We start from the raw sequence: 26,506 nt of genomic DNA, 5'->3' as shown, positions 1-26,506 counted from the left end.
CTTAAATGAGTCTCCTAATTAATGTAGGCCCCCGTGGGCCACATTCAGAAGCCATTTTTGTGGTCCTTTACCAAGCTGCATCAAGTTAGATCGCATAACACCAGCAGTGGTAGATTCTGTTTTCAAAGAATGTAAAGACGTTTTAATTGTAGTTTTGTGCAGATTTTACTTGAAAGTCTACTTTAACATTATTGTATGGCTACTTAAGTAAATCAAATGAATAGTGTGTTGTAAAGACAGACCCCATAAATACATAAAGTATATATATTTTTTAATCCATGAACTTTTACACAATGTAGAGCTCCGTATCAAGCTGCTTCATATATATTTGTTGTGGGTTAATTTGTGTATGCTTTTCAATACATTGAATTGATTATGAGAACTCTTTTCAACAAGACCGCTGCTAGTTTGTAAATCAGAATAGCAGAAAACACATTCTCTGTACACTGTTGGTTCGAAAATGATATCAAGTGTCAACAGTTGATGCAGTGTATTAGGCGCATAAACAGTCACCATTAAGGCTACAAATGTACAATTGACCAGATCCCAGATGTTTAAAATTGAAATGAAAATGACATTTCAAATTAAATGAAAAGTGTCTTGGCCCCTTGTTTGCTGAGGAAGCAACTGACCAGTGGTGGAAGTATATTTGCATTAACAGTAAATGTTATGTTGCCACTCTAAACACGTTTAAAGCTGAACAAATGGTTAGACTTGGTGTGAGGGGCTACTTGGTCACTGTTGGAGCTTCTGCAGATCCATTTGAGTAAACTATTTCTCCATTAGGCCGACATGGCGCTGGGGAAAACTGATAAATGCAGTCACAGGGAAAGGACAGAAGTTGGGTTTACCTTAGTGCAGGGTTTTGCGACTTTTATTTTGAAGATGTTAAACGGAAGTGTAGGCTACTTCTATTTCGCCTGACTTGACAAAAGTCATCTTTAAAGAAAAACACTTTGTGTATATTTTAATTACCGGGACGTGTGTCACGACACTTGCTTTGTAATATACTTTTGGAAGACGTTTATTTTGATATAAACAAACGAAACCAAACAGCTCGTCTCCGGCTCGGAACAGTTGTCAGTGGCAATGTCCACCATCAACTGGCAGGGGGCAACATTGCACATGTAAACGGAGGCTGAAGTGTCCAGCACCATTCCCTCCTCCACCGGAGCATCTCTTCATCTGACAGTCAGCAGAGGCTATCCTTCCAACGATTTGAACGGTAAGATACTATTTACAATGTTTCATCTCTCTGCGTGATTAAAGAAAAAACACTCGCAAGAGTGGTCTATTTCATCTGTGTTTCGGCTCATCTGTATCACTTGAGTTGATTCTAAGAGGGGCACCAGAGTGGGGTTTGCTGCCGTGTTTTTTTTTTTTTAATCCTACGTGGAGGATCTTGGTAATTGAACGCAGTCAGAGCAAAGAATACGAAAGGACAGGTGTGTCGTGTCCTTCCACGCAGCCAGCGTCGGCATCTGATTGCATGCGGTGGTATGTAGGCTATGCGGGACGAACAGCCACTGCAGCTGCAGACTGGCTGCTTGGTCAGCATCAAGGATGTGTCGATGGCATGAGCTGTACCTACTCTGCCTCAGCTTCCGGAATCACTCTATTTATTTTCTGGCTTGGTGATCAAGTGATGTTGCAGCAAGGGTGCTGATACAGTAATGGATGGGAGCAGTTAGGACTCTCTGTGGGGCTGCAGCCTTGTGGTGGCGATGGAGCTAGATTCACTCAGAATTTTTTTGGGTGCAATTTCCAGTTCTGGGTTGGCTTTAAAGAGTGCATTTCTTCACTCAATGAGCGTGACAGAAAAACAATCTTCATATTGGGTTGGAATTATGTAAAACCCCACACATAATGTTTAATACATAACTGCCTAATGAAATAGATTTCATTGCAGATGTAATAACCAGCAGGCAATGTTTCCAGATTTAACACTGGAGGGGAGGTGTTATGTTCTCTCACATCCCATCTAAAGCCTAACCAGGAGATGCACTATGAAGAGGGATTACTGTGTCTCACTTCCCTCATCACCTCCTGATAACATCATTTTCTCAAGGGGAGCCTTTTTTTTGCATATACTCTGAACAAGGCCACCCATGTCTTGAACTATATGAAATCAACACAAGGCCTTGTTGTTCATTGGCTAATACATTACACAGTGGATGCAACAGGATTGTCAGACACTGAACAAGGTCACTTGACAGATTTGAGAAATGAAATGGTGCCAGGACTGTACTCTCCTTGAAATGTATTCTGAAAGGCCCCATTGTGGGAGATTTGTTATTCTATTTTCAGATGACACAAAACAAGAAGAAAATCATCCACCTGTTCCGCCTTGAATTTGTCTAAACTAGCCTTGCTGCAAATGCAAACGTTTCAGAAATAACGCCTCCTATTGGCCCACCCAACAAGAATTTAACCCCTAACCTGTATGAGTAATGAGGACCATTCTCCATGTACCAAGCAATGGAGTTGGCCTTTTATCAAGGCAGGCTTTGTCCCTGGAGGCACCGAGCTCTCACGGCCAGAGCTGCAGAGGTTGGCGGTGTGGCAGCTCCAAGTCCTGGCCCATGACATGAACCCCCCCCCCCCCCCCCCCCCACCCCCACCCCCCTCCTACAGCCTCCACCCACCTTCTCTCCCAGGAGGGGATCACTGGAGGGAAAATTAAAGCATGTTGAGCGACAGGCAATGGTGCACTCCAAGAATGAGAGGCATGTCTTGAAGTCTCCTAGTTTACCTCTCAACAACAAAAACCCCTGTACGCAAACGTGTACCTTCTTTTTGTTTTGCAGAATTGCAGGGTGTGGCAACACTATTTAACCATTTAATTACACAACACAAACAAACAAAGTATAACATGTTAATTAATGAGCTATAGCGGCAGGTGGACTTTGGACAGAACCAAGCCAGCCGTTTCCACCTGATTTCAGTCTTTGTGCTAAGCTAAGCTAGCTTGCTGTGGGCAGTAGCTTCATATGAGAGTGCTATCAGTCACACAATGTTGAACATTTCCATACATTGTTTATTTTCTTTGAGCACAAAACTGAAGGGTATTTAATTCACAAGGAATTAAAACAGGGATATGCTCATTGAAGAAGCTGAAGTCAGAACATGCTGTACAATTTTGATTAATAATGAACTTTAAATGATTCACTGACAACAATCGTAACTGTTGAGAAATGTTCTGTCTCTTGTCTAATTAATTCGTGAGCCCTCGTTAACAGGTTATGGCCTCAGTTTGGACATGGAAGTGATTGTTCCCTTTTCAGATTGTTTCATCTGAGTCTTAGAGGCCGAAGGGGTGAAAGAAATACGGCCATTTACAAGATGAATCAACTTTGTTCAGCTCGTCAACGTCTGTGAGCACCAAAATAAACTAATTAAAGGCTGTTTTTGCCATGGAGACTGTTATTGCTTTGCTCTCCCATCTGCTTGTGTACTTATTTTCAGTGAGAGTCCCGGCAGACCTTTCACACAGACTCTGTTCAGTTGAGAGTGTACTTTCAGTAAAAGGGGGTTAATGAGATCCTTTATGAGCGTATGCTTGTGTGCACCTTGCATGTATGTGTATATATCAGATGAGATAAAGGAGGATCTCTCCTTCGCTCCCTGTGCATACTTAGAGCATCTGAGAGACTCCCATTTGATGCATGCTGGTGAGGTGGGTGTATCCAGCCCAGCCGCTCTGATGTTAGGAAGCAGTAGCTCTTCCAGCCTACTCAGTCTGTTCTCTACTCTCCCTGTTTCAGCCAGTCCGTCTGCCCTCTAGTGTAGTACTCTCCTTTCCCTCACCACTATTCATCACCATCCAGGATTCATTTACACAAACCTACGCAGGTAGACGGAACACTCTCCCAGTGGACTGAAGAGTTTGCCTGATAGATACAGATATAAGAGCTAGAAAGTGGGGATCTGGAGGTGTGCCGTGGAAGCTGAAGTTTCCCACATACTACGTGTTTTGTCCCAAAGGATACGACACACAGCTGCAGAGGTGAGGGACGGATAGATGTGCACTTTCTGCTATTTCTTTTCTATGTCTTTCACTGTTTGGCTCTCATTCTTTCTTTCTCTGCTGTTTCTTGTTTGCCTCCTTTCTCGTCCTCTCATATCACAACATGTTACAGTATCTTCCGTCAGTTATAGATTCATCATACTCACTCTTTTCTTTTCATTCTGTTTTCTCTTCATGTGCTACTATCCGGTGTTCTATGTTTCCATTTTCTTTCCTCTGTACTCTTCATTTTCATGTCATTTCTGGAACTGAATCTACATTTTTTTTAAAACAGCACACATTTATATTTACATTCCAGCTACGCTGTGATGACTCCAGCTTTTATCATCTTTCTCTCTGTATGCTGATGTTTAATTTTTCGCACTAAGCGTGTGCGTTAATCAGGTGCTATAGGAGAGAGGCATGCTTGTACATACGTGTACACGTATGTACAAGCATGCTGTCAAAAGGAATCGCTTTCTCTTTATGTTTATTAGTTTGTCTTTAATGTACACTGTAGAAAGCACAGTAACCAGGCAGTGAGCTGAGAAGAAATACCAAGTGATGGTTGTTATTTAGAGTGATCATAATGCAACTTTTGCATGGTTGCTTCTTAGCGGTCTGCATACATTCACTCTGCATCGCTGCTCCGCTTGCCATCCCTCCGTTGCTACCTCTCACTCTCTCTAATGCAAAACCTCCCTGTCTCTCTCCATCTCTGCTCTTTTACGGTCTGTATTCTGAGTTAGTCTTGGTCACTGCTCTGCCTGCCTGCCACAGAGCATTGGCCATGGTTGGTTGACTAACCGCAGCTACACAACATTAAAAAGGCAAAGCGTTCCTGTTACATGGGCTTGTTTACAGGGTGCCACGTTGTGTGTGTGTGTGTGACTGTGTTTTGTGCTGCATTCACTGACATTAAGATCCATCCATCCTCAGGTTAAAGGGCACATTGTTATTCATACACACACACACACACACACACACACACACACACACACACACTGTTCTCCAAGATCTGTCTGACCTGCATTACGGTACCGTGTGTGTGTGTTTATCTTTGTATGTGTTTGAGAGAGGTGCAGAGAGGTGACTCATACCAGCTCACATGCTGGTGACTGATGCCATAATGTCCTGTAGGCATCGTTACATTTTAGGATTTCCAAAATAGCTGCTGTCTGAGGAAAGCGTGCATCTGTGAAATGTCAACTTTTCAGGAAATGAAAACAAGCAAAACCGCCTCTTTTTTTAAGCTCACCAATCATGAATCTTTAAGGTTGTTGAGTAAGATTTGAGAAGGTTTTGTAATCCCAAACCTCATAGCATTTCGTTTAAACACACAGAGGAGAGTGTTATCCTTTATTTAGATTTTAAATATTAAAATTAAACAAAAGTTTGCATCATATTCCCAACATGAAAATGATACGTTTGTTTTGACTTTGGTCCAGACTGAAGAACCTATTTGACGGATGGCCATAACATTTGGTACTGACATTCATGTCCCCCTCGGGATGAACTACAATGACAATAATGATCACCTGACCCTTGTGCCATCATCAGGTCAGATTTATTATGTGTCCAAAACTTTTTGGGACATTTGTTTATAAACAAATAAAACATCTGTAAAACTGATGCCATCCCCATCAGCCTTGTGTTCAAGGCTAGCAATCGGTAGAATGCTGACATGCAAAACCAAGCTGGTGAACATTGTCAACTTTATACCGAATAAACATTTGCAAATTAGTATTGTCATTGTGAGTGTGGTAGCATGCTGATGTTAGTGTTTAGCTCAAAGCATTGTTGATCAAATTGCCAACAACGAAACCTAAAACGATTTTCTGGGGTGAACTAAATGTCATGAATAGTCAAGTGGTCCACTTCGGTCCTGCAGTGGAAATCAGACCCTTAGGGACCAAGCCTTAGGTACAACTGTATAGGAAGGGCTTGGCAGCTTAATCTGATGGAAAGTGTATTGAAGCACAGAAACAGGCACACACACAACACACACACACACACACACACACACACAAACTAGGCCCACCCAGAATCTGTAGCCACTCCAGCGAGCATCTTGGCATGGCTGCTTTGATTCAGAGCGAAGCACAGTACACACTTGCTTCCCTCAGAACAACTAAACATGCCTTTCTCCCACTGTCACCACACTGCATAAACTCTGGTTCTGAGTTTGCGTGATTATCACAACGGTAATTATTCTAATTTGTTATCGGCTGTCAGTTGAGAACCAACACAGACCACATGGCAGGCGACACAATTCCTTCACACAAACATTGTCGTGATGAGTGTGTGTCTGGCGCGTCTGGAGCAGTGTTACAGGTTGTTTTCTCACTAAGCGAGATGGGCAGTAATGTGCATGGTGGTGTGTGTCTGTGTAAAGTTGGCCGGGGCTATTTGATGCCAGCCTGTGCTCGGTCTGCACTGGCCGAGCGCCCGGCGCTCCCATGTGGCTCGTATTCTCCAGACTTTCACATCCACTGACTCCTCCTAAGGCTTCTCTGAACCTGCAAATGCTTTTGTTGGCCCACACAGCGAGAGTGAGTTTGCTCACTAATGTTTGAGCTTAGTTGATAAACGTGTACATTTTCTTACTATACCAAATAATCCACGACACAGACAAAACAAAGCTAGAAAAGAAAATTAGCTGCAAGAGTGTGTGAGCCATGAAAAACATTTCCTTGCAAGTGGGCTTGAGTTCGCGCCTTGCAGGGGCGACATTAAGTTTTTTTAAATTGTTTTATCGCCACATTATTTTGAGTTAAAAATAAAGAAGATGTTCTTTGATTGAACATGTGGTAGAGCCTGGGCTAAGGAGCTTTAGGGCTTCTTTGCCGTGTTGTGGGAGGGAGAGGGCCTCCCTAAACTCTCTGTCTGTATCAGTCAAAGAAGCCAAAAAACCCTCGCTGAGAACACACACAGATACAGCCAGGAGACAGCAGGCTCACACACACACACATACACATACACGCACACACACACACACACACCAGCTGAGCGAACGCCTAGGGATAGCATTACTAATCTCATTCTCTGTTGAAACGCTACTCCTCAGCTGTGCCATGCTTTCGCTGCTCTGTCTCTCTCCATGTTGGTATCCTGAAGCTAGAGGTGTGTTACTTCCTATCACTGTCAGCAGAAGGCTGAGTTCACACCGCGCTGGAGGTGTGTGTGGATGCTTTGTGCCTGCAGCACATCTGCTCTGCAAACCACAGCTTCCCACAGACTGCATGGCTTTATGAAACAGTGGGACTCTGGAAAAGTTCAGATAAAGTGTCTCTTTGGTCCTCAGGTGGTGTTTTAGGGATGGGTAGAAGTGTGAGGAGATTCTCTCAGAAAGCTATTTCATTAGATTACACAATTCAAGTGAATACATTCAGAACAAATTGATTTCAACCCAGTGCCAATTTACTTTATCTTACAGCTTTTTCTTTAATATTTCTTATCTATGGACCACATCTCGTATATAAGAATAGCACTATAAATGTATGGATTCAGAGAAAGTGTGAAACTTAATTTAACTTTGACAAAATGAAGAGTTTCTAGACATCAGAACTTTGGCCCCTGACAATTCCCGAGTTTGTTGTGGCTGATTCAGCCCTTTTGTTTTTACCGTAGCCAGTTAGCATTGAAGTCATTGCCAAGGTAGACATATTTCATTATTTGCTCTGAAAGCACATTTTGTGTTTAAAGGAATGTCAGCTGGCTTAAATCACAGACTCTGTACCCTTTTTTACAATCAGTTTGGTTTTGAGTCATTCAGTGGTGTTGCATAACACGGCATGACACAGGGACCCCATCCTATTTGTCCACAGATAATTTAATTTCACTTAGTTGCCAGACATAGAGCAGTACAAAAGTAGCTGACATGGCCATTTCCCTTCTTGAGCTCAAATTCTTCAGTCATCACATACACCATTTGCCGATTCTAATTGCGTATGAGTCATCTTTACCTGTCTGCATGATGTCTTTCATCAGGCACACGTAGTTGTGTCAGGCTACAGGGCAAATATATATTCCTGTTGATCACCATCTCCCCTTCAATCTACTACAAAGCTTTAAGCGGACTATATAATTAAATAGACCGTGTCTTATCACTTGAAAGCAGGTGGGATGTCCCATATTTTTTCGTTTCTTTGTAACTTTGCTTTTATTGTGTCCCATTTGATGTATTGAACATTTATTAGGCATTTTTGGCTGATCCGAATCAACGAAAAAAGTAAATAAATACTTCTACAAATTCTTCAAAACAGCATTACACCTGTTTTATTGTAAGTGGAAATTGTGTAGGAAACAGTCTTCTTTATGTTATGACAATGTGTTCATATTTATTGTGTGGCATCTTTATCTGATTCTTATTTTGCCAGAACAATGCTACTGAGAAGTGTTTCCAACTTTTGTTAAAAAAGGGGGAAAACTAGACAGTCAATGAACACTTTAAAGATTAACAACATGTAATACATTCTTGTGACATATACCTTTGTAGAACAGTCCAGTCTTTGATAAATAGTGGGTTGTGTGGTGGATAGACTTGCATTGTTATTTGGAACGTGTGTTTATGTGGAGTTTCCGTGGTGGATGTGTGAGTGGGTGAGTTTAGCTGGACAAAGGTCACTGAGGTGGGCTTCAGTTCAATGCTGAGGGGAACTATGGAGATCAGAGGAACAATACAAGCCGGAAGGCTTTCGTTTTTTCCTTCTCTGTCCGTGCACTCATTAACTTTAGAGGTAGATTTTGAGCGACGGGCTGCCGACTTGTTGTAGTGCTGCTAGCTACTTTTATTGGAACATAGTGGGCAATTTAGAATGGGTTTTGTGATTGGATAATTTTGTCAAAATATTGCTTACTCTTGCTAGATTCTCAGGATTACCAACCCTTTCTTTTGTATGGTTGTCAAAGTTTCTTTAAATGCGTCAACAAATTGTGCTCCAAAACATTCTCAAAACTGCCCACCTTGAGATGATCAACAGTATCCACTTACTATTTATACTTACCTACCTCAGACCCTATTTGTGATTTGAGCTAAAGCATGTTAGAGCCATGAACGGAGCCAACATGTATACAAACATGTCTTCAGGTTGAATTTAAAAGTCCTCCACTACGGCGTAGCCAGAAATAAAGCACTACGACAGGACCTTTCTCAAGTAGCAACGGTGAGGAACAATGGCTCGGTCCATCCTTACATTGTTTCCCTACGTTGCATCCCCACCACTGCACCTTAATGGGTTCCTGGCATTGACAGGCAGGAAAAAACAGAGTCTGTCGGTGGAGGAGTCCAGAGTGCACAGGGAAACATGGGACTTCCTCATGGAACCTTCATCACTAACTGCTGTGCTGTAATTGGTTTGCTGCAGGAGGCAAGAACTTCCTGTCTAAGTGTTGTTGGAAATGACCACTCCCTGTCAAAGACTTTATGTGTGCTGGTTTGTGGTAGTCAGTTGTGTATTTTGAACCTGAAGTAACCTTTGGCTCTCTGAGTGTGTATTTGAATACATGAGTGTGTATACATATATCCAATGTGGATACAGTGTGATGTTCTTGTGGGGGTTGTGGGAGTGTTGTTTCCTTTGCAGACTGCTTGAGTTCCACTCAAACATGACATGCTTTAATCACTAAAACATGTTGTACTAATGCACTTTTATTACACTGCGGTCTATTCATGCACATTCGAGTGTGATGTTTCCCCATACGGTCTAACTGCTCAGTTTGCAAACATTGCCGTCACCTTTTCTACTGCTGGTCAGCATTACAGCATTTCCCACTTTCCCACTGAACTCAGCTTCCACCTGCAGGTTTTGATTATACGTTTTCCTAAGAGGTTTATTATCTTCGCTTCCCATGTGCTGCTCTTAATATATGCTTAGTCAATTATCAATACTGTGCATACTCTGGATCCAGATGATAAGTCCATGTGAGTTGACTGAAATGCACCCACACAGAGAGAGAGAGAGATTGTGAGTAAACCACAACTAGAGCTGTGGCTGCTGGACTGTAGTAGAAAGTCAGAAGGATTAAACTGTTATATCAAACAGATATCAAATACAAAATCTTAGTTGGTTTTCAAAACAGATCTTTTTTGACCCCCCACATAATCGAGTCAAACTATGTTTTCTGTAGACTGGTCACACAGTTAGGACTGTATTTCTTAAATTTGCTTAACAGACTGATCAATAGTAAAAGAGTTAAGATATACAGTATTAGGGCTGAATAAATTAGTCTAATAAATTAGTTGAATACTCTAATATCACTTTAAACCGACGATCTTTGGGTTTTGGACAGTTGGAGGAACCAACACTTGATCAAGAGGCAGATTAATTAATAATGGAAACATTTGTTTTTTAGTTAATGTTAGTTGCAGATCTAAGATGTATGCAGCAAGAAGGCTCTCGTGTGACCCGTGTCTGTTGTATTCCAATGTCTACTTGTGGCAGACAACTGGCCAACAAGTGACCTGTGGTGAGCCTCTGAAATGCTGCATAAAAGTGGCATGGAACACATTACATCCTCTATCGTGTTGGTGGAGCCCCAAGTCAAAAATGTCTGAAGACATATTTCACAGCTGTGTGACTTCAAAAATGTTTGTGAATGAGTCAAGAGTTGCCTCACATCTAAAATGTCTTGCTCTTCCCACCTGAATATATTTAGGCTGTGACGCCATTTATGCAAAGGTCAGCTGTGATCGTGTGAGCTGCTGGTGCTCAATATTTTGTTCTATTGTTTTGTCTTGTGTGTGCAGGTGCGCAGGCTTTTTTCATAATTTCTTTGACTTTGCTCTCTGTTTTGTTGTTGAAGCTGCTGTTGGCACACACGCAGTCAGTCATAATGCAGTTGTTGTATTGTTTCATCCTGATGTGCTTGTGTGTTGGCACCTCTGTGCACCGGTTCTACTAAGTGACGGGTTTTATGATTGTCGCTTACTCCAACCCCCCCGGCCCCCTTAACCTCATTATCAGGACAACCTCAACACATGCCGTCTCTATCTGACAACTCTTTTTCTCTTGTGAAAGTTTGATGTCTCCCACCTGCAAGCCAAAGAGAAAATGGTATTTATGGCACTCTCTCTCCTCCACACCCTCTCATTCTCTCCCTCTCTCTTGCTCACACACCTGGCACACACACACAACTCTGTTGTTTCTAAGGTAGTTATTGCTTTCCCAGAGGTTAAAGCAAACACATTTTAGATGATGGAAGTAAAGAAGAGCACAAGAAAAGCAGAGCTGATGAAAAGGGAGAAAAAAAAGTGATGGAAGGACTGAGGGGAGAGACATGATTTCTTTTTAAAGAGAGAGAGCGAGAGAGTGAGAGAAAATGTGTGCGTGTGCAAAGCTTGTTTGATGTTCTTCCCATCTTTCAAACTAACTGTGTTGAGATGGCTTGCACTAATGGGTTGCATGAAGCTCAGGAATGTAGATCAACAGATGAATGCCTTACCGCTGCGTATGAGTGTGTGTGTCTGTGTGATTGGAAGTGTGAGGGTGAAAGCAAACTGCAAGTGTGTGGTGTTGGTACATGCACACATACACTCGCTTGTAAGCTACCAGGTTATGAGCCCTCAGAGGTGTGTGTGTGTGTGTGTGTGTGTGCGTGTGTGTGTGTTTCCCTGAGTAAGAACCTTTCTCGTGTGAGTGTTTGGCGTCAGTGGAGGTGCTGCCTGACCTGGATTTAATGATCCCTGAACCTGGTCTGCTCCTCCACCTGTGAGTGTTTGTTTGTGCATTTCAGTTTCTCACAGCAGACCGTGCCGACACGTCCGGCACGGTTGCCCATTGTTTTCTATGTTCCGTATATACTCACATATTTAGAGTGTTCCTAGTTCGTTCTGGAAACAAATGTTGGAGCCAACAAATGTCATTCAGGTAGAGAGTTTACATATTAATGTGTAACAGAAATGTGCAAGCAAAAAATAAATAATTATATATATATATATATATATATATATATATATATATATATATATATATATATATATATATATATATATATGGAGAGTAACACTTGGTGACAGGCAGTCAAGATCAGGCAAATAAAGACAGCAGACAGAACATACACAGCTGGCAGGCAACAGGTACGAGGCAGGCATCGACATCAGTAGAGATCTGCCACTGTAGCAACATAAGGCACATTTGACAATCTGGCAATAGCTGAAAAGCTAAATCTATCTGTGTTCTAACTCAAGAAGGTATACATCAAAACAGGTTGACAAGGCTGTCCCCCTTCAAGTGTATTTGAGAAATGTGGCCTGTGATGCATCTCTTTCAGCTCTTATTTCCACTGGGCATCCTTTTACAGGAGGTGGTTCCTGCCTATTCTACTACAGAGACTCCAAAAAGAGAGTCAGAGGCATAAGAGGAGGTAGAGAGGGAAGGCGCAGGTGTCACTGTGACACAATCAGAATAGATTGCAGCACTTGAACCGGCACACCCACCATGAATGACTCCAATCAGCAAGATTATGTCATCAGGGAGGCCTCTTCTGTCTGTCAATCAGAGCCCATGCTTTGAAGTCAATCTTCATTTTAAAATCCAGTACCTGAAAATGAAATATCAATGTTGCATTTTTTTAAATGCATTTCTTTATTCTTTGACAGTACAACAAATGAATGAAAGGGGAATAAATAAGATATTTTAAGATTCCTGTCATATTGAATATCATATTGAGATTATTGAAAAAAATATGTATTAAAGCTCGCCTGAGTAGTTTAACTAGTTTAGAAACGCTGTTTCATTACTATCCATATATCTTTTGTATCTACTTTGAGATGATGTACTCTTGTTTACAGTCATTTTTATTGCATGTTGTTGATTGTATATATAAGCTATTTTTTTATTCCCCAACACTGGGACCACATGGCTAATTCTCTGCTTGTTCCTGTGACTCCCTTCTTCTCTAGCGTGACAACAGATTTAGCACATAACCCTCGAAACAATGTTGGTTTTACGAAGCACTTTTTGAACATTTCCTTGTTTTCTTAAGTAATTCAGTGTTATTGGAAAGTGGCAGTATATCTGCAACAATCCCGACTCGTTCATTTTCTTTCTTGCTACACCTCCCAATGATGCTTGCAGAGCCTGGATATCTATACTTCTATGTTCTTATAGCCCCTGCAGCTCCCTGCAGAAGTTGCTGACACTTTATCTCCCTGTTCTCCCCGGTAACTAAAATCCACAGACAGCTCTCCATGTCAGCCAATCAGATAACAGATTGCCCCTAATTTTGAGTCAGTGCTGCATGCCTTTCATCTTGCTGCTAAAGAAAACCGTTTTGCTAGACAGTTAGGATCCTGTGGAGTGTTTACTGTATGTAGCATGTGAGGACCGGGCATCATGAGAAGGAGGCTGCACAGGGGGGATCGTGTGCTTGATTTCAAGGATGAAGAAATCAATGAAGGGAGGAGGAAAGGAGTGAGCCCTATGTCAGCTGGGATAGGCTCCAGCGCCCCCGCGACCCTAATGAGGATAAGCGGTATTGAAAATGGATGGATGGATGGATGGAAAGGAGTGAGGTATGCTACCGAATAGATGAGCAGAGAGGTTGAAGAAAGGCTTGAGGAATGATGGAGGGAAGAATGAGGGAAAACTTCTTCCAGCTCACCTCTCCCATGTCCGCTATAGGGAGGCCCGGTAGAGGCATTACAGGAATGAAGGAGAGAGAGAATGTCAGCAGGGCATTCCAGAGGCCATGTTTCCCCCACTCTCTGTCTTTCTGCCTGTATGTCTGCGACCCAATCAGACATTTATATCAGTCAGCAGACGGTTCCTGAAACACTGAGGCTCTTTTTGCATCCAGCAAATCAGATGCAGAGAGATGGAGGAAGGGAAGGAGAGAGAGAGAGAACAATTGTGGATAGAAAGGGGAAGAAAAAAGCAAGGGAGGAAGAAGATAAGAGGCAGCAGTAGTGATGTGTGAGGTGGGAGGGAGTGAGAGAGCACAAACTTCATCCTTGATATAATTGGCATCTTAAATGAGGTTTTCTGTAGTACACTCACTCTGTCATTCTCACTCTCATATTTCCTTAGAAACATTAGTGTCTTAATTAAACTCTAGTCTGAGCCAAGGCCATTTCCTAAGAGCACATTAGATTCCTCATCGCTAAGATTGCTTGTTGTTTTGTATATTTACAACGGACAAAGGCTATCCTTTTCAAATTAGTCTGCTTGGTAAGCTGTCACTGTGATTTATTTTAACCATCGAGAGACGTAAATCTTTCAGATTGTCAGGGCAAAGGTACAGACTTACTTGCAGTTTCATAGTGCATAAGTATGCATATAATAGCAGCACAACAGAAAGGAGCAGTCAGTGCAGAACATACTCTCAATAAATATATAATCAATGTGTGAATGCGTTTTGGATGAATGTGCAATAAGTGAACAGCAAGGCAGAATTCAAAGTAAGATGTACTGTAACATATTTATACAAAAATGGATGGAAGTGAAAGCATATTTTTATTTACATTACAGCATTTCAAGATAATGCAATTGGAAAGTTATTACTTTTGGGCGTTGTATTTCACTGCAGTGACAACACATTCTAGTTGTGTTGGCTCTAAACTCCAGCACATTTTAAATGTAATAATGACTGTGGGGTCAACGTTAACTCTAATTTGAGTGGGTTCACATTCATACGTTGGTGAATGGTGTTGGACTTTGCAGAAATTAAGCTACTGCCCATAAAAAAGTCAATCAGGGATTCTCAAAAATTCTATTCAATTCAGTTTATTTTGTATAGCCCAACATCACAAATTACAAATTTGCCTCAGAGGGCTTTACAATCTGTACACATACGTCATCCCTGTCCCAGGACCTCACATCGAATCAGGAAAAACTCCCAAAGAAACAGAAAAAAAACATTCACAGGGAAAAAGGTAAGAAACCTTCAGGAGAGCAACAGAGGAGGATCCCTCTCCGGATGGACAGAAACAATAGATGTCTTGTGTACAGATTTACAACACATTCAAGGAATATGACAGAAATGTATGAATAATGAGTAGTTAGGCATGGACCACAGTCCAGATTTCCACAATCCATGTAAACAGAAGGTGGAAGAGAGGAGGGGCATCAGCAGGGCCATGGCAGGAGGCAGGGCCACAGAGGCAGGAGGCATCACAAAAGAGGCAAGGGCAATGAGGCACAGAGGCCAGGCACTTGAGGCAGGAGGCACAAAGAAGGAGTCAGGGTCAATGAAGAAAGAGGCCAGACCAGGGGCAGGATGCCGGGACAAGGAGTCAGGGGGCAGGGCCCAGGAGCCAGGACCGGCTCCAGACACAGCCAGGTCCAATGGACCCTATGAGGCGAGAAGGCACAAAGACTCCGGGAAAGAAGTAGAGTTAGTAATGTGCAATAAAGAGACGTGAATTCATTCCTAAGGAGAGAGAGAAGAGGAGAGAGGAGCTCAGTGTATCCAAAAAACGTCCCCCAGCAGCCTATAAGCCTATAGCAGCATATCAAGGGGCTCGACCAGGGCAAACCTGATTCAGCCCTAACTATAAGCACTATTAAAGAGGAAAGTCTTAAGTCTATTCTTAAATGAGGTGATTGTGTCTGCCTCCCGGACTGAAAGTGGAAGCTGGTTCCATAAAAGAGGAGCTTGATAACTGAAGGCTCTGGCTCCCATCCTACTTTTTAAGACTTTAGGAACCACAAGTAGCCCCGCATTTAGTGAGCGCAGCTCTCTAGTGGGGCAATATGGTACTACAAGCTCCTTAAGATATGATGGTGCATCACCAATCAAGGCTTTGTAGGTGAGGAGAAGAATTTTAAATGTGATTCTTGATTTTACAGGGAGCCAGTGCAGAGCAGCTAATACAGGAGTAATGTGATCTCTTTTTTTAGTTTTTGTGAGTACACGAGCTGCAGCATTCTGGATCAACTGGAAGGACTTAAGAGACTTATTAGAGCAGCCTGATAATAAGGAGTTGCAGTAATATAGTCTAGAAGTAACAACACAGAAAATGTCCCCATCCAAATGCCAAAGACCGTATATTACACCAACATTTAAAACCCAAGTAAATCACACTTTGTTCCTGCTGTGTGGTCATGCCTTCTCCCAGGACCTAAAGCCAACAGACACATGCAATCACCAGCCTGCATCGCAGCACAAATACAAACCAATAGTGACCCACTAACGCATTGTTTTTTTGTGTCATGATGCCACCGCCGTGCATTGTCTGCAGCTTACTAAGCCGCTTCAGAGCTCTCTATGCAATGCTCCAATTTGGCCACGACCCAGAGCCCCAGATTTGTCCTGAACCATTTCAGTTAGGATGTTTGTGTCAACTGTATTTAATGTGGAGAGAAATAACTAGCCTGCATAACAAACCATAATCAAGCAGATAGGTTGTGTTTAGTATGTCTGTTTGTTCTAGTCCTGTCATGTCTTTATCTGAGCGCCTTGCTGTTTATACCTGGCACATTGTCATTGGTGGCCATCTGTGTGTTTACCATGAATAGATGTATGCTATCTGGAAAACCTGAACCTATGTGTCTTTGATCTGCTAGTAGATGAATTGATAGGCTCCATATTCTGTATAAGGTGACAGTGTATGCACAGAATGTGTGTTTAATCATTTTTTAATTATTAATGCTGAAAACAGAATTCTCTCTCTCTTTCTGAGCTTTAACACCACGCACGCACGCACGCACGCACATAAATGGATGAAGCGGAGTATGAAGAAAAAATCTCTTCCAGGCTTCGAGGTTATTTTTATCCTGAATGCTCATGAGCTATGTGTCTTCTTTTTTGCGTACTCTGTCCCTTAGTGACTTCTCTTTCCCTTTCAAATCTCTCTTCCTCGCTCTCCACCCCCTCCCCTTTCCACCCATCCATTCATCTTGGCTGTGGGGGGAGTGAGGATGAGAGAGAAGAGATGAAAGAGTGGGGTTTTCACCATTGACACACACGTGTATATGTGTCTGTCAATGGTGTGTGTGTGTGTGTGTGTGTGTGTGTGTGTGTACACGTTATAATGTACACGCATTAGTCAAAACAGTTGCGGTGCATTTTGGATTTTACAAAAAAGAGAGATGGTGAGAGAGAGTGTAGGTTGCATGCTGAATGTGAGAAAACACATTCTGCATGTTTTGTTAGCACATGTACTCTCTTTCTTTCTCCCTCTTTCTCTCTCTCTCTCACACACACACATACACTTGCTTTAGGAATGACTTAAATGATTAATTGATTAGTGACGTCAACTAATCAACTATTCAATCGATTTTTTTTCAGTTAAACTGCCAATTTACGAATGTGAAAAGTACAAAGCTAATCTCTATTGCAGCCACCAATAATGGCCAGAAATGTGAATCTTCTTGTTACCGTTAACATTAAAATGCATTACCACAATACATTTACCTCATAAATAAGAAAATCCTCTCTGCAGCATCTTACAATTGAATGAATTGTTGATGGATTGGATGCTGTATTGATGAGTGGGGAGCAATGTCTCGACGCCGAAGCCCGGTTGACTCTTGACATACAGCTTTGTGGGGTTTTACCAGGGTGGTGAATGGGAAGAGTATAAACTGACAGGCAGAAAGAGCCCTCCCTTTGATGGGATTATCACAGTGGCAGACAGAGACTAGTCCTTTAGATTGATTAAAGTGTAATCCTGGTGGATAATCATGCCTCCTGATGTGACATGTGTGGCCAGCAGCCCCCCATCTCGATCCCAGATAAACACACACTGAGAGTCCTCTGTCACATTCACACTCTCTGTGCTATCTCCATCTTCTTCCCCATTTCTTATTATGTCTTTCCTTGACTGTAGCCTCTTGGAAAAGGTCACGAGTAATGGAGAAGAGATGGCAAAGGATGGGAAATTACCACTATCGTCTCTATGTCTCATCAGAGATTTATTCGGAAGGTTTAAGGGATGGTATCAAGCTTATCTCAGATAGTGGAAAAAGTGGTCTCCCTCAGTCCATGTTACTGTTTTTGTGTCTGATTATGTCTAACACTAACATAGAGGGATGCAAAGTCCCAAATCACATACTGAATCAGTCTTTTAATGGGTAAAACATATGTTATTCTAGAAATTCAGGAATCATCATTTTTGCGCCATCACTGGCAGGTCCATCACTGTGATTTACACATTCATTAAAGGCACCTAATTTTCTATTCAATTGTAGCGTTTTCAGTGCAAACATTTTATTGTTACATTTTGGACACTTAAATAAAATAACAGAAAGTAAATGTAATGCATTAAGAAGCAAATGTTGCGTTAGACACACTGTCCTACATATTGTTTTACAATAAAATAATCTTTTTTATTTATTTATTACAAATGGCTTTTATTGTGAAAATCCATTTTTACTAGTAAGTCTGGCAGACATTTGCAGCACGTCTGGCTGCTAGCTCCAAATACAGATGTTTGCTCCAACTTGATGTAGTAGAAACATGTTTGTATTGTCCAATGATAGCCTGGTGCCAGACCTCTGAACAGCTGTGATTAAAATAGTGAGACAAAATGGCCATTCAGTCAAAAGACAACGTTTATAAGCGACATTGCCTCTGTTAGACACGTAGGTCAGTAAATACAGTTACATTGAAATGAAGGATTAAGTTTAGTTAAGTTTACAACTTTTGTAATTAATACATTTGTTCATGTTTATCAGCAAAAATGTTGATTATGTTGTATAAAACATCAACTGCAACAACAGGAATTCCTTCTATTGCCTTTTTATAATATTGTAAATGTATGGTTTTGGGTTGGACAGACAACATTTAGAATTTAGACTTTTGGAAAATGTAGTTAGCATTTTTCAGTATTTTCTAAAATGTTATAGATAATGAAAATAATCCTTACTTTCAACGCAGATGCCAATAAATGATACACATTTACAAAATTGAGCATGTCTCATTGTAGACCTCTAGTAGCAGCAAGGCTGGTATTTGTTTGCAACATGGACACAGAATTGTTTCCAGTTTTCCATGCTTTGTTCCAAGATGGGTGACTCACGAGAACATTGTGCATGAGGACCACTGAGAGTATAGAACAGAGGTCAAATATCAGCTGTGAGCTCTGTAGGATGTCTGTGTGATAGCCTGGAGTTCGGGAACTTGCCTGCAGCCGAACAGTGGGAGAAGGCCATTTATTTTAGATTCACATACCACCTCCATATGGTCTGGATAAATTCAGCCGCGATGTATTTCTCATGTTCTGAGGGAGATTAAAGGGTGGCTATGTTGGGTTTGTGGCGACTGTGTGGTTTAGCTTATGGGAACACAGTTATCACACAAGGTCTTTTATTCACGCTCTCAATTGTTTATTCTGGCATTTATACTGTGGGTTGGATAAGAAAGAGGCAACAGAAGACATTGTAACAAAGTGGATAGTGACTATATAACAAAGAACAAAGAGCTGTATGTAGTACATACTGGCAATTAGGAAAGGAGAAGCAAAACCCAGGCTATTTATTTCAGCTTCACACAACAATCACACAAACATAAAAATGTTTTTCTTTTAATTTAGTCATCTTATTATCTCTCCTTGTACATTTTCATCTCCCCTGAGCAAGCTGTGCATTTCTCTGGCCTTTTTGCTCAGTGATTTCATAATATTATAGCTGCTCTAGTGGTGACATCTTATCCTGGCAGACAAAGCAGGGGACAGGAAAATAAATCAATACTGAGAGAATAATATAGATCCGAGATACGAGACGGTGCATGCTGGTATGTGTTGAGATGAAGCGACAGAGATGTGGTTGACCCCGATTCTGCTGCAAGTCTCAGTTGATCAAAGAAAAGGATTTGGCCCTCATGAAGCATATTTTGCATTGAAACATATGGAGGCTTGTCTACATGTCTACTGGTAGGTAAGTAGGCCTGTGCGGTTGTAGCTGTCGATTGTCATTTCTTTGAATTGTTTCTTATTACGTTTTGCATTATTTTGACCTGCTTTTCAGGTTTGAATCATTTGTTGAATCTCTCTATGAGCCTCTTTCAGACACACTGGCCTTACACATAGAGTTAATCTTAAACCATCTGCACTGTGTATCTCTGGCCATCTGCTTTCTCAACCTCTTGACAGTGGTCGAAATGTTACTCAGTGCTGTCGATGGAGCGGCCAGCAGATTAAGCTTTTTGAATGTTTTCCCCCCCTTCACATCACTCATTGTGAGTGTGTGATAATAGTAGAGCATTAAGTAACAGATGGTTCTCTGCATCAGCATCATGAAAAGAATGGGATGTTTGGATTTGAAGGGCACTTCCCTCAAGGTGGTTTTCAAATAGACATACAGCACAGTTTTTATTTTAATTGGCACGCTAATCCGTTGCATCCTGTGCTACAATGGACAGATTGGACACGGCTGACTTAATTTTGATTGATTTTCAGTCAAATATGTAGATAGATATATAAATTATATAATTAATGTGATAGACTGGTGACTAAGAGCTGGGGAAGGCTGCAGCCCTTCAAGGCCTTAAACAGCATGAGGGGCTACAGATGGTTGGATGGCTAGATGGACCGATGGGTGTATCACATTGCAATGTCTCGCTGTAGAGTGTAAACTATGCTAATTCATTTTCTTTTTGAGAGTTAGATGAGAAGATCAATAATCACTCTTACAGCCAGCAGCAGTTGGGGGCAGTGACTTCCTGGAGTCGTCACAGAGAGGTGGCCAGATTGTATACCTATTCTTGAACCTGTGTTCGCTAACCATATCCAGCAGCAACTACCAGAGCCACAGATGTTGTAGAAGTGCTGGGAGGATAGATGAACTGTTGTAACTCCTCAATGTTCCTTTATAATTTGTCTGCGTACCGATTAAACAAATGAGAGACAATATCTGAACAAAGCTTTAGGAGGTGCCGGTTGGACAGAGCCAGGCTTTCCTTTGCTTTCAGTCTTGCTAAACTAAGATAATCTCCGTTCTGAACTCAATGTACAGACAGAGAGAGGCCACAATCTTCTCATCTAACACTTGAACTGAAAGCAAATAGGATTTCCGAGAAGGTTTAATTATTTTAGACTGTTTAAGACTGTCAGGTAATTGTAAAAGTAGCCCGTTGACTTTTGCGGCCCCCTCAATTATTCTCTTCATCTTGAGAGGTGTGGAGGTCCAGAGAAAACGTAACACCATGTCCACCTGTCCCTGCTGTCGGAAGACTGCTTATCTTTACTTGCTTAAGCTGCAAGTTCCAAGTGTTTTTTCCAACTCTGGCACGTTGACAGCCTATATATGTATTTCCCAGGTCAGTTGTCCATTGCTAAAGAAAAACGAGAGCAGAACAGCATGACGTTGTCATAGTGTTGTTGTTATAGTGGTGAGAGAGACTAGCAGCAGGTAAAAGAGAGCCGAGGCATAAAGCAGGGACGGGTTAGAGAAAAAAGAGCAAGTGTGCACTCAGCTCAAGAGCTAAAATAAGATAGGCAGGAAACAAACATGGCTTTACTCCATCTACTAGGAGAGAGATACAGTTATGGCCCTCCGAAGGGCAGGGGAATCCCACCATATGATCATTTCCTTAAGAGAGAAAGAGAGAAAATGCACACACGCACAAACACACACACACGCACACACACACACACACACGCACGCACACACACACACACACACACACGCATGCACAAACACACAGACACGCACACACACACACACACACACACCCCTAAAAAAATGCTGGAGCTGCCTGTCGCTCCTCACAGGACGCTGACATGTTCAGCATTAATTTTTTTTAAACATATTTTTACATTTTCTACTGCACTCCTGGACACACATTACATCCACGCTAAAATTACTGGGCAATAAAGGTATTTATGATCATTTTCTAAACACAGCCAAGTTTTCACAGACCATCGGCTGTTCTTCTCCCATTTGAGTGCCTTCTGCTACCGCCTCTTTTTGGAAAGCATAATGACTTCATCAGTTTACTCCTTGGCTGCTCCGACTCTAAGAATTGGCTGTTTCCTTGCATGTGTAAAAGCCATGTTTTAAGTTTAGGCTATCACAGCTAAATCAAAGACATTGTGTATGTTACCCTCTCTATGTTGGCTTTAGCGAGGGATCAGGGATCCACTGCGTTATGCATCACCCAGCCTTATTTTGCTACACACATTTGTATTCACTCTGTATTTACTTCATTGCAAGGATATCAAATTATGAAATGTTACTCCTCACATCCAATATCCCTCTTCTTTCATCTACGTTTTTTATAAACATCTGAACCGCCTCTAGTCAGCAAGCCAGCCTTTTGTTTGAGAGTCCACTCTGCTGCCCGAACACAGTCTGTGCTTTTAAATTAGCCCCCTTCAGGCAAAACCATATTTTCTCTCCATTATTATGTGTAACTGTTCAATTGGCTCACTCAATGCCCATGTCCTGGTCTGACTGTGGCTTTATTCAGCAGAGTCTTACAACATGCATTTTAGTGGTCTCTTTTTATGCTAAGTTGGAAGCCAAAGCAGAAGTGCCTTAAGCTGCAGTTCCCCTAATGGCCACTAAATGCTGTCTCCAAGGAAACTCAACTGCACAAGGGAAAACCTCCACTCTCTCCTCTTGAAGTACCAAGTCCATCAATATGTTCTTCCAGAAGTGAGGGGCATTCTCACTTGATGCACATATTTCCCAGTTGGTTAAACCTTTTGGTCTGAAGATGACAAATCTACCTCCAGGCTTCAAAACATCCCTTCAGGAAGCTTTGAGTATCATAAAAGGGGCCGCCTCCCGGCCTCCTCTTCAGCAGCAGTGAGGTAATGTTGCAAACATAGAAGAGGTGGCTGAATCTCGACCCACAGTGTTATGAGGACTCTCAATCGATTGAGCTCCTTCTGCTGTTGATTGATTCTTTCATTTTGAACTATCATAACTACATCCTATTTTAGAGCCAATTAAAGAGAAACCACTGGTTTTGTTTCAGTTGGTGCTCCATAATAATCTCACATAGCATGTGGTGGCACAGCAGAAGAGATCGTAGCATATTCAAACGAAGAAGCTCGTAATTTGGAAGCTTTTGAAACAAAATGATGCTGGAAAGGAAGTCAAATACATGTTGTGGAGTTAAAAATATTAGAATTTCCCTCCGAAATGTAGTGGAGTACAAGTAGCAAACAATGGAAATACTACTAAGTGTAGAACAAGTACCTCAAAACGCAGTACTTCAAAGTCAATGTAGTTAAACCACTGCTTATAATGTTGCATTAGCAAATCTTATCAACAAAAATATCTGAATGCTAAACTGATCTGAGTCAGTAGTTGTTGCTTGGAGACAACAGACACCAGCTGCTGCTGAATATCAATTTGTTTATTTTTTTATATGTGCACACATTTACAAAATCATAAGACACATATATACTGGTATTTAAATCTTCTCCTGATTTATATTATTATAATGATGTTGTCAATGTTGCCCAGCACAAGTCTTGATTGGATTCTGACTAGTTTTTCTGAGGCGTCACTTTGAATTTGACTGAAATGACAGATGTTTAAAATCCTTCGTGCTGCTTTGTGTGTATCCTCAAGGGTTCAAGGTGCTTGTGTAAGTTGTGTATGTTACCCAGAGATGAGTCACATGACCACTGCAGTGTATAATTAAGCAACTGCAGGACTCCCATCATCAGAGGAAATCATTTATATAATCTTTCCTCTGAGAAAATACATTTATGTGTCCGTTCTTGTGTGTGTGTGTGTGTGTGTGTGTATGTGCGTGTGTGCGTGTGTGTGTGTGTGTGAGTAAGAAAGAGAAAGTGAGAACAACGAAAGTGACCTTGGCAACCCTTTCTTTCCCTCCGTCTTATTTCTCCTTGAAGGAAAGGCGGTAAGGAGAGGAGTGGGAGACGGATTTCATTTGATATCTCTCCCCTGCTCAGGGAATACAGCCTCCTTTCTCTCAGGCCGGCTATCTCAGTGTCTTTCTCTTCGGTTTACAGCTGAATAAAAGCTGCCCTTGGAATTAATGACTTGGATATTCCTCCCCATTAACATGGAAGATACACATGATCTGCTCAGGGATCATGAATGGATTTTATAGGACTGTCTGACCTCTAAGAAACCTTAAATTAGAATCAAGATGAGATAAGTGCACTAAATTCTAATAAAAACAGAATACCAACCCTAATGCTTTGTCTAGCCCGTTATGAGCTGCTTTCCACTTGTGTAGTCTCACTTCTTGATGCCAATACCATTAAGTTTGAGTTTCAAGTGACAGGCTGTTGATGTACAGAAAAGAGAGCCACCCTGCAGCTGGCAGGGAGCTTTATCAGGACAGAAGTGGAGATGAGGAGGCATGATGAAAATAAAAGATGAGACAGAGAAAAGAGGCACAGAGGGAGACACTCAGACAGGGAGGAGACAATCGTATCAGCCTGCTGTGTAAGTGAGTGAGCAGAGCTTGCAAGCTGTTTGTGTTTTCTTGTATTTGTGTCTCAGAATGGTGTCCTTTTTTCATTTTTTTCAGGTATTTTGCTGTTCTGTTCCTTTCTTCACTCATGCATATTTAGTCTGAACCAGCAATTAGCTAAACAAGCACCACCTGTGTCACTGAGTGTGACCCATTTGAAGGCCCTGCAGATGCACACAGGTGTGTGCGTTTGTTCTGGCTGACGAGACCGCTGCTCGGCTTGAGACTGGGAAGAGGAAGGCCCATATGCGAGGTCATGAAACTCCACTGCTGAATTTAAACAAGGGTGGAGGCCTTAGAGGTGCATTTTCAACATGAAATGGGATTCAGACAATGAAGAGAGTTTAGAGAATACAGAAGTCTGCTAATGTTAAATAAGCATTTTAAAAGAGGATGTCGTATAGTTGTAGAGAAGAGGGGATCTTTACAAGGCTAAGGATTGTGCAAGCGGGTTTTATTTAAACACGTCCGGTAAATCTTTTTTAGTGGTCTAAAAACTCTGGGAAGATTTTGAACACTTTATTGTGCACTGTAGTAAATGTAATTCAGAGAGGGGAACACAAAGATATGAGGCAGTGAATTAAAGGAGGTAATAAAAAAAAAAAGCATTATTGAATATAGGTCAAGGATCCAGGGAGCTCAGAGGGGGTTGATGGGTTATATTATAGAGCCCGGATTAGAAAAAACCTGCTGTCTTTAACAATGAGGGAGTACATCCATCATCCCCTTTGGTCCAACACAGATGTATAGGACAGGTATTGCTACAATAACTGAATACACCTTACCCTTTTCACGATAAATGACATGTAAAATATGTTTCCCCAAAAAGTTGCCAATTAAAGCAAAATAATCCACATTTGAAAGTACAACGTGCAACTAATGCAGCTTCAACCCTCTGACCAACACTTTCTTCTTCTCAGTTCCGCCACATGCAAAAGTGATGGATTATGCCACAGTTGTGGAAAATCCATTTTCCCCTGAGAAAATGTTTCTCCTTTATACATTATCATATGTCACGCTACGTGACACAGACTGAGACGTTTTATTTTCAGATTTTTCAATTTCGCTCACGGCAAAGCAGAAAGGGGCTGATAAAAAACTATAGTTGGTTAACAACGTGAGAAAAAATGGTACTTTGAAGTCACAGACGGGTAGTACCAAGTTGAGAGAGAGTTTTTATCTTTAGGATAAAGAGAGAGTGAGAAGGGGAGTCGAGTAAGACTTAGGGTTGTTTACTTGTATAATACTGAGTCAGGGTGTCTACTTGCGTGTTAAATTACAAAAATGGGTTTTCTAATAAATGTCTCAAATATCTCTCTGTGGACGTACAAAACAGATTGTGAAAATGAAAACAGACGCGGAAAATAAATTGGCCGGACGGGCTAACGACGGATACATGCCAAAATCCACAAATAACATTGTTTTCTCAGGCTGCCTGAGACTCTACGACTAACCGTTCACCAGTTTGGCCATGTACCACAATCTGTTGAGAAGTTATGCACCTCTAGAGCTGCAAAAACATGTTTTATGCCAATACTTAATGTGTGAAAAATATCACTTCAAGACTATGAATCTTTAGAGAGGGTAACATAACAACAAAGGATGCATTACTTTTAATAATGTGGATTTTTATATTTATGTTTGCAGTTAAATGTCTATTTATTGTTTTTGGACTGTCTTAGACTATTGCATTTAAATGAGTACAGCTCACCAAACCCAATATCTGACAAAGTCTGTCAATTGTCTACGCCCTGATTTGTGCGTTGGACTGTCCATCAGGTATTGTTATTCCAACCCCGTGAAGATCAGGGGACTTCTCACAAACAAAGAAATACAAACACATGGTATTGTGAAGTTATCCAGGAAACTACTACGTTGAGCATAACATAAATTTTTTTTTTTTTAAAATGTGTCAGCTCCTCCCAACAGCAATAATGTGTTATCTATATAGATGGATAGATATGTATAGAATGAAAACAAATCATGGCATTTTTTCACATCACATATCATATTGTAAGAGCAAACACATACGATGGCATATCAACAGCATTCCAGTGGCTACGACACATTTGCAGTGGTCAGTATCATTCGAGCCCTCAACCTTGTATCTAACAGGATATACATATCGAGCATGCTTGGAAAAGATAGCCACACGGC

General features: G+C 41.4%; 1 protein-coding gene across 1 annotated transcript in view; it reads left to right on the top strand.

The window, feature by feature from the left end:
• Positions 1-3,739: 3,739 nt before the first annotated feature.
• kank4 (KN motif and ankyrin repeat domains 4) overlaps positions 3,740-26,506 on the top strand; it is a 60,447-nt gene continuing 37,680 nt past the window's right edge. The window contains exon 1 of the mRNA XM_034531321.1: positions 3,740-4,006. The gene's annotated coding sequence lies outside the window, so the exon portion shown is untranslated. The remainder of the gene's footprint in view (positions 4,007-26,506) is intronic.

This window comes from Cyclopterus lumpus, chromosome 4 (assembly GCF_009769545.1).
Source record: "Cyclopterus lumpus isolate fCycLum1 chromosome 4, fCycLum1.pri, whole genome shotgun sequence".
NCBI classification, from domain to species: Eukaryota; Metazoa; Chordata; class Actinopteri; order Perciformes; family Cyclopteridae; genus Cyclopterus; species Cyclopterus lumpus.
The sequence above is the reverse complement of the archived record's forward strand: the minus strand, read 5'-3'. Positions and strand labels throughout refer to the sequence as shown.